This window comes from Paroedura picta, chromosome 3 (assembly GCF_049243985.1).
Source record: "Paroedura picta isolate Pp20150507F chromosome 3, Ppicta_v3.0, whole genome shotgun sequence".
NCBI lineage: Eukaryota > Metazoa > Chordata > Lepidosauria > Squamata > Gekkonidae > Paroedura > Paroedura picta.
This window is the reverse complement of record NC_135371.1, coordinates 28,684,011-28,696,938: the sequence shown is the minus strand read 5'-3', so window position 1 is coordinate 28,696,938 and position 12,928 is coordinate 28,684,011. Positions and strand designations below refer to the sequence as shown.

The window sequence follows — 12,928 nt, the reverse complement described above, 5'->3', positions numbered from 1 at the left end:
ATCTCTGTCAACTCTCAGGCAACCACTGGGAACTAGGCAGCCAGTCAATGAGCAGTATACCTAACTTACCTTAATCGGCTTTGTCAAGCGTATTCAGTATTTGAGAGTAAACCAAGAAATCTCATAGTCTGAAATGCATTTTGCTATCATGTTTGTCATTTCATGTTTCCAGGAGGAGTGAGGAACAAGAAGAAGAGATCATGTCTCAACAGATATCTCAACAGAGATATCCCCCCAAACAGAATGAAGCGGCAGGGACTTACCGGTGCCGCTGGTTGGCTGGGGGAGGGTGAGTGGGGAAGCGCCGGCTCGGCATTCCTCGTGCGGGGCTCGGGCACGGGGCGCGGCGGCGGCAGGCGCGCGAGCCTCGGGCGGGGGTTTAAACGCCCCGGGAGGACGTTGGCCGTTGCTTCCCTGCCTCTGTCTGGAGTGCGGGCGAACAATTCCACCCTCCCACCCATTATGTTGTATGGTTTAATTGTTTATGTTTTGATTGCAGTGTTTTAGTCACAGCATTTGGAACACAGGAGAATGAGCCTATTGGGGGAGGCGGTATGCGATCGGACTCCCCTCAGGGGTTGGGACCTCCTTAACGAGGTGGTTCTAATGAGTGACCAGCTGACCCGGCGGGGCGGCAAGAGTGGCTCATTAATTGACCAGATGACTCTGGAGGTAGTCAAGGAGGTTTGCGCCCTTTGGCCCTCCATATGAGTTATCTCCCATGATTAGAAATCTGATTGGAAGTCCGTATTCCCGGCGGGGAACATTGATGGACTTCTTATCAGGTTGTGTGGGTGGGGCAGTCAGCAGACTGCCTAGGTAAGGCTCATTCACCTGGTGTAGCGCCAACCTTCCGTGGGAGGTTGTTTGATTAAAAGCTGTGGCCATTTTTAAGCCAATGCTGAGTCGCGTCTTCCTTCCACCAAATCTGGCCTCGTACCAGCCAACAAGAAGGCCATTTTTGCTGCCAAACGTGGCCATGCTGATTGGCATTTCTGTGTACAGCATTTTTACTTTTAATCAATAATTGTACTGCTTTATTGACTTTGAGAGGGCTTTCTGATTCTCTGAATGTTCATTTTTATCCACGCAGTGTTTCCTGTCCTCACATTTTACTTCTGCCATCCAGGTTAACAGTAGTGGGCAAAGTTGGCACAGGGCAGGCAGACTCCTACTTAAGCAGATGTGGCTTCCCTAAGAAAAGGCTCTGCTTGCATATAGTAGGAGTGGGCATAAAGGTACAGGTTTGGCATCAGCCTAAGCTTGCCTTGGTAAGTTTGCCAATGACAAGAAGCCAGTCTACAGGAAGTAGTGGCAAAGGGCTTAGTTGTGCATGTCGGCATGATAACATGGCTACAGAATCTTGTCCATATTTTTGCCTTTGTAAGCAATAAGCAGCTTGTCTGCACACTGATGCACATGTGTGGCTGGAATTATCAGCAAACTTAAGAGGCTTGGGAATGTACATACATACACAAGACACTTGGGAAACATGAGAGAAATTACTAAAGAAAATGTTGGTCTTTGCAGACATATGTATATTATGTGATAAAATATACACCCCCCCCCCCAGTGTGTGTGGCTGAAATGTGAGAAATCCTTGGAGTGAAAGCAGCCATTTTTTAAAGACCAAGTGTGCTTGTTTGTATAAAGTTGCTAACAGATTTCATTGTGTTGGTTCTCTTCTTATGAATTTACTGTTGCTAATGGAAAGCTTTTAAAATAATGATCGAAGTTTGCTTTCAGGACATTGAGTGTTTAGTTTTTGCTTCTTGCCTGCCATTTTACTATCTGTAAAATGTCTTCTAATGTGGCAATTGTAATGAAAGACGTTAATGAATGAAATCATACAGATCAGATGGAGACTTTTAGGATGAATACTAAAATGACAGTTGCTTTTATATAATTGCATTTTATGTTTTCAGTATAATTTGCTTTTATATTCTGTTGTTTAATATGCATTTGCTTAAGGGATTTTATGACAACTACAGTTAGAGTTTGTGGTAAATATGGGTATGTGATTTGGTTTAGAAGATGCCAACCTCCCCCCCCCCTTTTTTTTTTGGCATCTCCTAAACTGAATCACAATTCAGAGTCAGATTGTTAAACCCTGAATCAATTCTTCTATTGATTCAGGTGATTCTATTGCCTGAATCAATACTCCCCCATTCCAGTGTTCCTTTTCACTTCCCTCTGTTTCGAAAACAGGGGAAGTGAAAGGGAGGGTTTAAATGGCTGGCCTGTCAGTTCGCTGTTTAAATGTCTGGCAACCACTTAAAACCTCACTTTTCACTCCCCACCTCAAAACGAGGAAAGTGAAATAAACTGCTGGCTGCCAGCTGCTGAGCTCCGCAGCGGGGGTTGTTCAAAAGGAGTATGTCAATTATTATTCATGACCTATCAAAAACTTCTTGGCTCATTTTGTAAAATAGGTTATCAGTTAAAGTAGACTTGCTTGTTAACTGTTTTGTATGCAGAAAATACTTGAAATATTGCCCTATAAATATTCTTAGTGGAGTCAAAAAGAATGGTCAGCTGCATCTGTTAATCTTATTTCTTTCCATCTATGATTGTAAACTAGAGTTATAATTATTATTTTTTGTTTTTTTCTGATAAAAAGATTTTTTTAAGAGCATCCATACATTCCAGCTCTGCTTCTTCCTGTTCTTTGATATCTGGTTTACAATTTAGAAGTCAAAGAGGATGAAATATGGAGGTTGTACTGATGTAGCATGAGCTACTTATTTCATCTTCTATGCTGGCATTAGCAAAGGTATCAAACATGTCTTATTGGGAGGTTAACAGCTTGATGCTCTTGAAAGTCTCACTGTGCTTTAGTCCAGAGCTATTATACTTCTTGACCTTTCAATATTATCTTATTCAGCTGGTGATGATCTAAAATTTCTATTATCTGAGAACTGCAGAGCTAAACACTTGGTCTCTAAGTACATTGGCTTTGCCTTGAACTAATTGTTGCTGTTACAGATTCAATAGAAATTCAGATTGGTGACTATAAGATGGAACAGCGCCAAAAGCTTTGAAAATGAACAAGGTATAAATGAAAGAAAGGCTCTTGATTTTTTTCATCTACATTTCATATAACCATTGTGACACATTCTATGAGACACATGAGAATACACTCAGGCTGAGAGAGGGCTTCAATAAGGGTTGAACTTTGAGGAATAAATATTTCAGTTGGGAAGCCCCAAGAGTGATATTTCTGACATATTTTATAAGTGTGGGAGCCTCTTCATTTCTGTTTTATACCACCTTTTAGTCCCCATTATTACATCACATGAGTATCTGTACACCGCCCGTGGCGCCGCGGGCGCCACGGACTAAATAAAATAGTAAGGGGTTCTGGGGCGGGATGTGTCCGGGATGAGGAAGGGTCCGGATTGGACCCTTCCTCATGACAGACAATCAGAGGGACCAATCGGCAGGCGCGAAGCGCCTGCCGATTGGTCCCTCTGATTCCCAGCCTCAGTAACTGCGAGCCGCGCGCAGCGCGGCTCGCAGTTGCTCCCGGCCTGACGAGTCAGGCCGGCCCCTGAGGGAGCCCCCGGCAAGACTCCAGCCGCCGAGACTCCAGCCGCCGAGAGGGAACCACGGCCGGGCCGCGCCCACGCGGCCCGATCCGCGGGCGCGGCTCGCGGGTGCGGCCCGATCCGCGGGCGCGGCCGGGCGCGGCCCCGCGGGCGCGGCCGGGCGCGGCCCCGCGGGCGCGGCCGGGCGCGGCCCCGCGGGCGCGGCCGGGCGCGGCCCCGCGGGCGCGGCCGGGCGCGGCCCCGCGGGCGCGGCCGGGCGCGGCCCCGCGGGCGCGGCCGGGCGCGGCCCCGCGGGCGCGGCCGGGCGCGGCCCCGCGGGCGCGGCCGGGCGCGGCCCCGCGGGCGCGGCCGTGGCCTCCTGGAAGCAGCGGAAAGAACCAACCCCCCCCCCAGCCGCAGAAGATCAAATAAACGCACAGGACCCGCCGCAGCCCAGCACACCACGCCTGGGACTCCCCACCAAAAACCAGGAGACGCCGAGGAGCCGCCACCCGCCTCCTCTTTCAGGTACCCTGTCCCTTGCTCTGTCCCTCGCCTGCCCCTCCCTCTGGTCCCTGCCTGCTAGCGCCCATTGTCTTCTGGATACAATGGGCTTTTTTACTAGTATTTAAATATTAGACTAGAGGGGCTGAAACACATTTTTTTGTCATTTATCCATGTGTTAATATGTTTTGGATTTGTGCAATAGGTCGGGACTAATGTTGACATTTTAATATTTTATATGTGGACATGAATGATAATAAATATTTGCATTTTAATATATAAACTTCTTCTGCTCAACCTTTTAGATTCCTTTTAGATGGTGGCTAAGCTCAGGTTCCCCCCTCCCCTTAAGGGTTGGGCTGGTATTAAATGGCTGTGCCCAAGCCATCATGTGATCAACCCCCTTCTGATACATTTCCATTCTTGGGATCTACCTGATTCTAGACCAACCCAGTGGTTCCCTGTGTGGGAAATGAGATTAGTTGCTAATTATTCCACCATTGGAATACTGTTTTAGATATTTTATGGGGATATTGATTTATACTATTGATATTGCTGTTTTATTCTTGTGGACTGGATTCTGTATTTTACATGCTTGTAAAAGGCACTGGCAAACCACCCCGTATTGAGTCTGCCATGAAAACGCTAGAGGGCGTCACCCCAAGGGTCAGACATGACCTGGTGCTTGCACAGGGGATACCTTTACCTTTAAACCACTGTGAGCCAGTTCACTGAGAGCCAGTTCATACAAATCTAAATAATAAATAAATAAATAGACACCTTGTTTTGAAGGGAAGCTTGTGTTTGCTGTTATTGTAAGTTCACAATATAGTTTAAAGTTGATACAGCATGTTTTGAACTGTGCAGAAAAGTTCTTGGTATATGCAGATGTTTAGATGGAAGCATGTGTCCTGAAATGCAAGTGATGGTGTAAGAATGCCTGACTTGTAAAGTCAGCTTCTTCAGGTGGTCCTCTTTTCCCCATGTTGACCTATTCTTTTGCTGATAACACTTTGCTGCCTTCCAGTAGTATGTTAAATTTGCTGAATTAATGACAATATGGTATTAATGTGTATTGGGATGAGTTATTTTCATGTTTATCTCAATTTCCAGATTTCTCCCTGGACTGGTATTAAAAAAATTACCTTGTGATGAGATCCAATAATCTACGATGTTGTATTTTAGAAACCAAAGAGGTTTATACCCATCTCTTCTTTCCGTCCTTCCATCAGTTGAGGGGACCTTGGCAATACTGCTGATCATCCATAAGCCTAAAAGTGCTGTTGCTGCTGAATGTCAGATTGGTTTCCAGGGAAACATTCATCACCCAGCTTTTAATTCCAAAAAAACAAAGCATCAAACAGTTAATAGAAGCAGAAATAATTCAGCTTTGGAACTCATCTGGCTCAGCCAAGGAGTGGAGTGAATCACTGTGGTATCCCTTCATGTTTTCTATTTCTAATAGTAAAGGCTGAACATGGGTCCTCCAAGATGATTTAGTGAGGACCCATACAGCTGCGTTCTGTACCAGCTGTAACTTCTGGGTCAGGGACGGGGTAGGCCCATGTAGAGCGAGTTGCAGAAGTCTAACCTAGAAGTGACTGTTTCATGAATCACAGTGGCTAGGTGTTCTGGGGGCAGGTAGGGCACTAGTAGCCATACTTGGCATATATGGAAAAATGCCGTCCAGGCTACTTTGGTGACCTGGGCCTCCATGGAAAGTGAGGCATCCAGAATCACTCCCAAATTCCTGGCTTGGAGCTCAGATGACAGTTTCACCCCATCCAGGCAGGGAGGGAATACGCACTTCCTCTTCCTGCTCCCTTTGGCCCAGCCAAAGAACCTTTGTCTTGGAGGGGTTGAGTTTCAGGCAGCTCCTCCTGATCCATCTAGCTACTGCTTCCAAACAGCTGGAAAATCTTTCTGGAGGTGATACGGTCGGCCATCCATCAAGAGATAGAGCTGTGTATCTTCAGCATACTGATGACACCCAAGCCCATAGCTCCATACCAGCTGGGCCAGAGGGAACATATAGATGTTAAATAATGTAGGGGAGATCTCCGTTCCCTTTGGCACCCCACATGGGAGTGCAAAGGAGTTGGATAGCTCTTTCCCCACAGCAATCCTCTGTGACCTGTTCTCTAGAAAGGAGGTTAGCCACTTAAGAGCCACCCCTCCAATCCCAGTATCAGCTAGGCGGTGCACCAAAAGCTCATTGTCAACTACATCAAATGCGGCTGACAAGTCTAATAACATGAGAATGGCTGATCTGCTCTGGTCCAGCTGACGCCAGAGATCATCTGTCAGGGTGACCGAAATGGTCTCCACCCCATGGCCAGGACAGAAGCCAGACTGATATGGATCAAAGGCCGAAGTTTCCTCCAGATATGCTAGGAGATGGTGCACGGTAGCCCTCTCAGCTACCTTACCCAGGAATGCAAGATGCGATACCAGGCGGTAAGTGGCAGGGTCTGGCGGATCCAGCAATGTTTTTTTTTTTTTCAGAAGAGGGCCAACCACTGCCACCTTGAGCTGCTGAGGGAATTCTCCCGATATAAGGGAGAGGTTTATAATCTCCCCCAGGGGATCACCTATCACACTTCTGCACCAGCAAATTCTGTCTGTAATCATACCTTTCGTACTGTCAGGGTTCATTGGAACTATTTTGTTTTATTAGTCCATTGACTATTCTGTCTTACATTATGGTGTTAGCTACTTTAAAGAAAGATACTAGAAACACAGTGTTTAAAATATAAACTGCAACCCATTAAAGAGCATACTCTGTCAGTACTTAAATACTTGGTTTATGTGTCGGCATTTTAAAAGGCATATTTATTGGTAGTAACCTTTTCCTAATTTTTGTTGTAATTCTAGTGGAGTTTTAATGCAGTGGAGGTAATTTGAATGGTATTGGTTATCATATAATAATGGTTTAAAAATGTTCTCGTTGTCCTTTAATTTTGCTGCTTTTACAGTTGAATAAGCTCATAGTTGTCGGAGTGATAGTAATAACGTCTTTGTGTAATAAATGGGTTGATTTGCCTGCTTGCAGTTCAGCTATCATTGTACGGCAGATCTTATGAAAGTGAGTGGTGTAATCTGCAAGATGCACACCGAACCAGCCAATTTACTGCTTCAGCATATGCCGCAGTTTGTGTGGATCCAGTCAGTCCATGTTCTTAAGGCAAGCTGCTCAGTTGCATGGCTGAGTTCTAAACAGGAAAGCTGCACTTCTGAGAGGTGTGGAGTCACCACAAACAATAATTATTTTATTTCCTGCTTGATTTTGACTGCTGGATTTACAAACGAACTGAGTTTTAAATATTCCACCCTGGTTTTCTTTCAGAGAGCTAAGAGTGGTTAATATAGTGTTGTCTTCTCTCATTGTATGCTTGCAACAATCCCATGAGTTAAATTAGGTGGGAAAACCAAAAGTAATGACCAAAATTGGGATCAATTAAAAAGAGAAGATGGGGGCCAAGAATTAAAGTCAGAGGGGAGAGTAGTGATTTAACATCAGTACCTACCCAACCAAGTAATGAGAGAGACTTTTTCAAGCCCTCGCAGCCTGTAATACACAAAAGGTAACTGTAAACTATGCATACTTGGAGAACTTGAAACAGAAGGTGCCCAACAAGAGCAGAAACAGAGACCCCAACAAGTATTACAATGGCAACTCAAGAAGGCACGAGGACACTGCAATGCAAGATAAGATTCACTGAACCAATAAACTGTTAAAAGCAGCCTGGGACACACAGTATGGTGTAGGTAAAGGTAAAGGTATCCCTTGTGCAAGCACTGGGCCATGTGTGACCCTTGGGGTGACGCCCTCTAGCGTTTTCATGGCAGACTCAATACGGGGTGGTTTGCCAGTGCCTTCCCCAGTCATTACCGTTTACCCCCCAGCAAGCTGGGTACTCATTTTACCGACCTCGGAAGGATGGAAGGCTGAGTCAACCTTGAGCCGGCTGCTGGGATTGAACTCCCAGGCAGAGCTTTCAGACTGCATGTCTGCTGCCTTACCACTCTGCGCCACAAGAGGCTCTTACAGTGTGAGTACCAAGTACAATTGACCATTTTTAGAAATAGCTTGTCTTCAGTTAGAGCAACTGAGTTTTGAACAGGATAATACAAAGTGTCTCTCCTAACAAATAATTTATGTTAGATAAACTTTTGTTTTGGAGTATCTTACTTAACATCTCATAACGTCATATTTAGGTCCTATTCATTAGTAGAAGGCCAGGGACGGGAAACAAAAACTGTATGGCTGGGGGGACCTCTTATATTTTCCCTTTTTGGGGGGATGTACAAGGCATGGCATCCTCTCGCATGCTGATGACACACAGAAAAGATGTCAGCATGTCAGAGGACACCACCTCGTGCCCACTCCTGTCATCTACTGCTTTAAGAGGTATTGCCAATATAGCTTGCCTTTTATATAGTAGGGGATATATTTATGTATTTAGTTTAGAATTCACTGGAATTTTGATCAAATGATTACATACACACATATATCTTAACTTTGTATGTACTTTGTTGGTTGCAGATTTGCCCTCTTTTTTGGTGTTTTGTAGTTGCAAATATTTCCCCAAAATTGGATCCCCAAATTGTCCTCCAGATGTGTGCAGATCACTCCCTTTAATATCTGCTCCATTATCTTCCCCACATTCAACAAGATGTCCTCTGTAACTTCTGGGGAGAAGGACCCTTCATGGTGAGTATCCTGTGGTCACTCTTGTTGGACTGTGGCAGGTCAGCACTCCTGATACTACTAGATGTTATGGCATCTCTGCCAACTTCAATGTGAAGTTCCACACAAAGTAGTTCTCTCGCCAATTTTCTTTAATATCTTCAAGTGCTCTCTTGCCCAGCAGATCTGGAGTTATGGTTGGCTGTCACCATTATGCAGATGACACACAACTCTATCTCCTGATGGATAACTGACCTGATTTCGCTCCAGACTCATTGGAAAGATGTTTTGAGACCATGGTGGGATGTCTCAAAGGTAGTTGATTGAAGTCGAACTCTTCAAAGACAGACTTTGGACCTAGATAGCACATCTACATCAAGCAGCCAAAACGAGGGTCCAAAGATCTAGAGACAAGGCTCCCCCTCCAACCAAGGCTCAGCCATCACAGGCACAGCCCCTGGGCCAGTTGCCTCAGTACGTCCACCAACTGCCTCCCCTTTTGCCCACTGGCGTCCCCGAGGGGAACATTGCCCCAGATTTCTAGGTCCTGTTCTCGCAACAGGCATTATTACTAGTATGTATCATATAATTTGGTCCTGAATCCTTGGTACACTTAGCATACATAAATCTAATGTTAACAAACCAGAACATTCTCCTGTTGAAGAAATGAGAAACAAAACTTCACATATCAGGGAGTATTACCCTTACGTGTATAATGGAATGTGGCAAAAACACATATAGTTAATGGGGTGGTGTATGTATGTATTACTTGATGGCACAGGTTAAAAAGAAAGTTCCTGTTAATCAGAATTTGTAATATGAGCTTTAACACTGTAGGGCAAGAACACAAGAAAGGAGGGGCTTCTCTTAACAGGACTGTTAAACACACACACACACTCCTTTGATTTTTTAAGACTACAGTCCAAGACATGATTGCATCGCTGTGAAACTTGCTTATGAGTCAATATGCTTAATATTTTGCTATGGAGCTCTAATAAAGTTAGCCCTGATTTTCAGACTCTGAAATTAATCGGGGTGGGGGCATAGAGCCTTGACTATTGCTACCTCTCACTGCTGGCTTCATAAACTCTTTAGAACAATGAGATTCTAAGCTTGTTGGTAGGCAGATTGGCGAGTCAGGATTAAGTTCTATTGGGAAATCATAATTAGAAATATAAGATATTACAGGCTGTGAAAATATGGAGAATATAGTCTTTTTAAAAATTGTGATGAAGAGTGAGCTCTTGACAAATTGCTTTAGGTGACTCTGTGAGCCAGGTCCTTTTTTAAAAAACCTAATTATAATTCAAAGGATTCTTTGGCCAGGATGAGAAAGAGCTACTCTGAGGGAGTAGGATGGCAATACTAGTTGGGACAGAAAAAGGAGGAAAGGTCATGGGGACAGACACAAATGGATAAAGGATATCAATATAGCTATATGTATAATGTGAGCAGTATGTTATAAACCCCTTTAAAAAGTTTTTCTCCATGAAACGAGAAACCAGCAGTATTCAGGCATAGCATATCCATGATAACCTTTGACTGGATGAAAGCATTTATTTTTAATGACATAAGTAGGATATATTCATGTCTAGCATTGTTATGGAGGACAAATCTATCACATCAAAATAGCTTGAGAAATATAATTGAAAGCTCTCCATTTCCTTTTAGAGGAAATGGAAAAAAAACAGAAGCAATTGGGAGAGAATGTTGCCTTCACTATTTTAAAAAATGCCTTGGTGTATAATACGTACAAGGACATTACTGTGAGGGATTTAATGTAGGATTTAGGCTCATTCTTATCATTTCTACAGTATTCTGTCCTTGGTTTTTGTTATAACCTATAGCAGGGGTAGACAACCTGTGGTCCTCCAGATGTCCATGGACTACATTTCCCATGAGCCCCTGCCAGCATTGACTACCCCTGACCTATAGGGTTTGGAACAGCCTTCCTTTTGTCTTTAGAATCATACATACATTTTTGTCTGATGTAAAACACAGATGAAATTAGTTTCATATTGCAGAGCTATAATTGTCAATGAACAACAACTTCTGTTATGAAAATAACGTTCATTTATTTTAAACTAGGTTGACTTACTGGCATAAACCTGCCCAAAATTAAAGAACAGTAAGAAAAAAGAAGCAGTGGTACTACCCACATTAACCATTCCAAAAAAATGTGAAACTACCTTTTCCCAAGAGCATTGGAACATACTTGTCAGCCTTAATCAATATGCAATCAAATCTACTGTAACAGCAGAAATATATGGTTGTTTGTAATATTACTGTATCTAGAAACAATACATTGTTGTGGGATGGAGACATCTGGGGAACATTTGTTCATCAGGAATGGGTTAGTAGCCTATAATAGCTCAGTCCTCGAATTGGAAAGGAAATCCTTGATGGAACTGTGAAGCCATTACCTTTGCAAAGTTTATTAGATATGTTCTGTTTGGAAAAAAAGGAACCAGAAGAGTTATTGAAATGAGACCCAAGTAACCCTATTAGAATATATTTCTTGATACTAAAATAGCAAACATAGCTTTTTTTCACCTTTCTCTTCTTCTTTTGTATTAGTTCCAGGGAAGTCGAACAGCAGTCTGTGTACTGCAGAGATCCCTGCTGAGATAGGTAAGCTGGATCAGCCACAGGCAGCCCCACAACTGCTACCTGCTGAGGCTGATTTCTAATAAGCAACTGCTGTCTTGGTGAGGAGCAAAGATCTAATGAGACCCCTAAGGAAACAGACTGGCTGATATTCTCTTTCCTTTCTCCTCCCTTTTTTTGCTGTTTTTAAAGAATAAATATTATTTTGCTTAGCTTTCAGTTAGCAGTGGCATTGATTGTGTACTTCACATCACAATCAGCCAAGCCACAAATAACTATTTTGACATGGTGGTGGGCTGGGTTCCTTTTTGGCAGTGGTGGTATTTTATTAGGATAGTGTCTCTGCTAATGATCTGGATTAGATCTGTAGTAAGACGATGCAAAAAAAGTTATTTTGGGGGTTCAGGTATATTAAATCTAATAAATATTGATATTTCCTGATATTCATGAATCCCAATACAAGTATGGTATTCAGATTCAGTAAATATTCAGACGCGGCTTTTTCGGCGGCATGCACCGAAGCTGTGGCCGGTTGCAGTCGGCTCCGTGCGTTATCGGTGATTTTAGTCGCCGCCATTCCACCCCGAATGTGCGTTATTTCCCCCGTGCATAATGGGTCTAGGTGTTCCGGGGCCACGTTTGGCTTGGCGAAGTAGTTTGGTGCTAGTAGTTTGGCTTGGCGAAGGTGGTAAAATGCCAGCCGTGCTACCATTGTGATCTGAGCCTCCATAGAGAGAGAGGCATCAAGGATCACTCCCAGGTTTCTGGCAGAGTGGGCCACTGTTAGCTGCACTCCATCCAGATTGAGTAGGCCGCTTCCTCGTTTGGACCTTTCCTGCCCAGCCACAGGACCTTCGTCTTTGAAGGGTTGAGCTTCAGACGACTCTGCTTGAGCCACCCCGTCACCGCTTCCAGGCAGCGGTGTTTCTGGGGGAGAGTCAGGCCTTCTGCATGCAAACATGAGGCCTCCTGCCTGCAAAACTGAGGCTCTTCCACTGAGCCACCTTTAAAAAATGTAGAATTAGCATACTTCAAATAAATAATCTGGATTGAATCCAGCCATATCTTAGATGCATTTCCTTTCTAAATAATACCACCATTTTGGCTGGTTCAGATCTCATTTTATCATTAGGTCTATATTTGTTTCATAAGTTAAAGAGCAGAGGTTCTGAGAAGATTCTTCCATTTGGAAACATGTTTTGATTTCTTGTGTCACCAGCTCAAGTTTTTCTACTTTGTATCTTTTGATCAGAATAGATCATTTTCTTTTTAGAATCATAAGAGTTGGAAGGGGCCATGCAGGCCATCTAGTCCAATGCCCTGCTTAATGCAGGATCAGTCTGAAGCTGATAAGTTTACTTTTCCTGGGTTCTCAACGTGTCTGAGAAATCAGACAGCATTAGGTATACAGATTTCTGGGCTGCAGACCAGAAGTATCTCATTGTGCTATACGTATCGACTGAATGGTTGCTTTGGAGCCTCTCTTTGAATTCAAGATTTACTCTGGAAAGGTTTGGGAATGGATTAGGTTTTTGTTTCTGTTTGCTTGTTTGTTTGTTTTGAGTGGGTAGATAGGCAAAACAAGTAATTACACTACAAT

General features: G+C 43.8%; 1 protein-coding gene across 5 annotated transcripts in view; it reads left to right on the top strand.

Annotated features, from left to right (window-relative positions):
• CNTN3 (contactin 3) overlaps nt 1-12,928 on the top strand; it is a 232,517-nt gene that overhangs the window by 21,212 nt on the left and 198,377 nt on the right. Inside the window, exon 2 of one of the 5 annotated variants that reach the window (XM_077325203.1) lies at nt 11,299-11,352. The exons of the other annotated variants lie outside the window; for them this stretch is intronic. The gene's annotated coding sequence lies outside the window, so the exon portion shown is untranslated. The remainder of the gene's footprint in view (nt 1-11,298; nt 11,353-12,928) is intronic. 5 annotated transcript variants of the gene reach the window in all.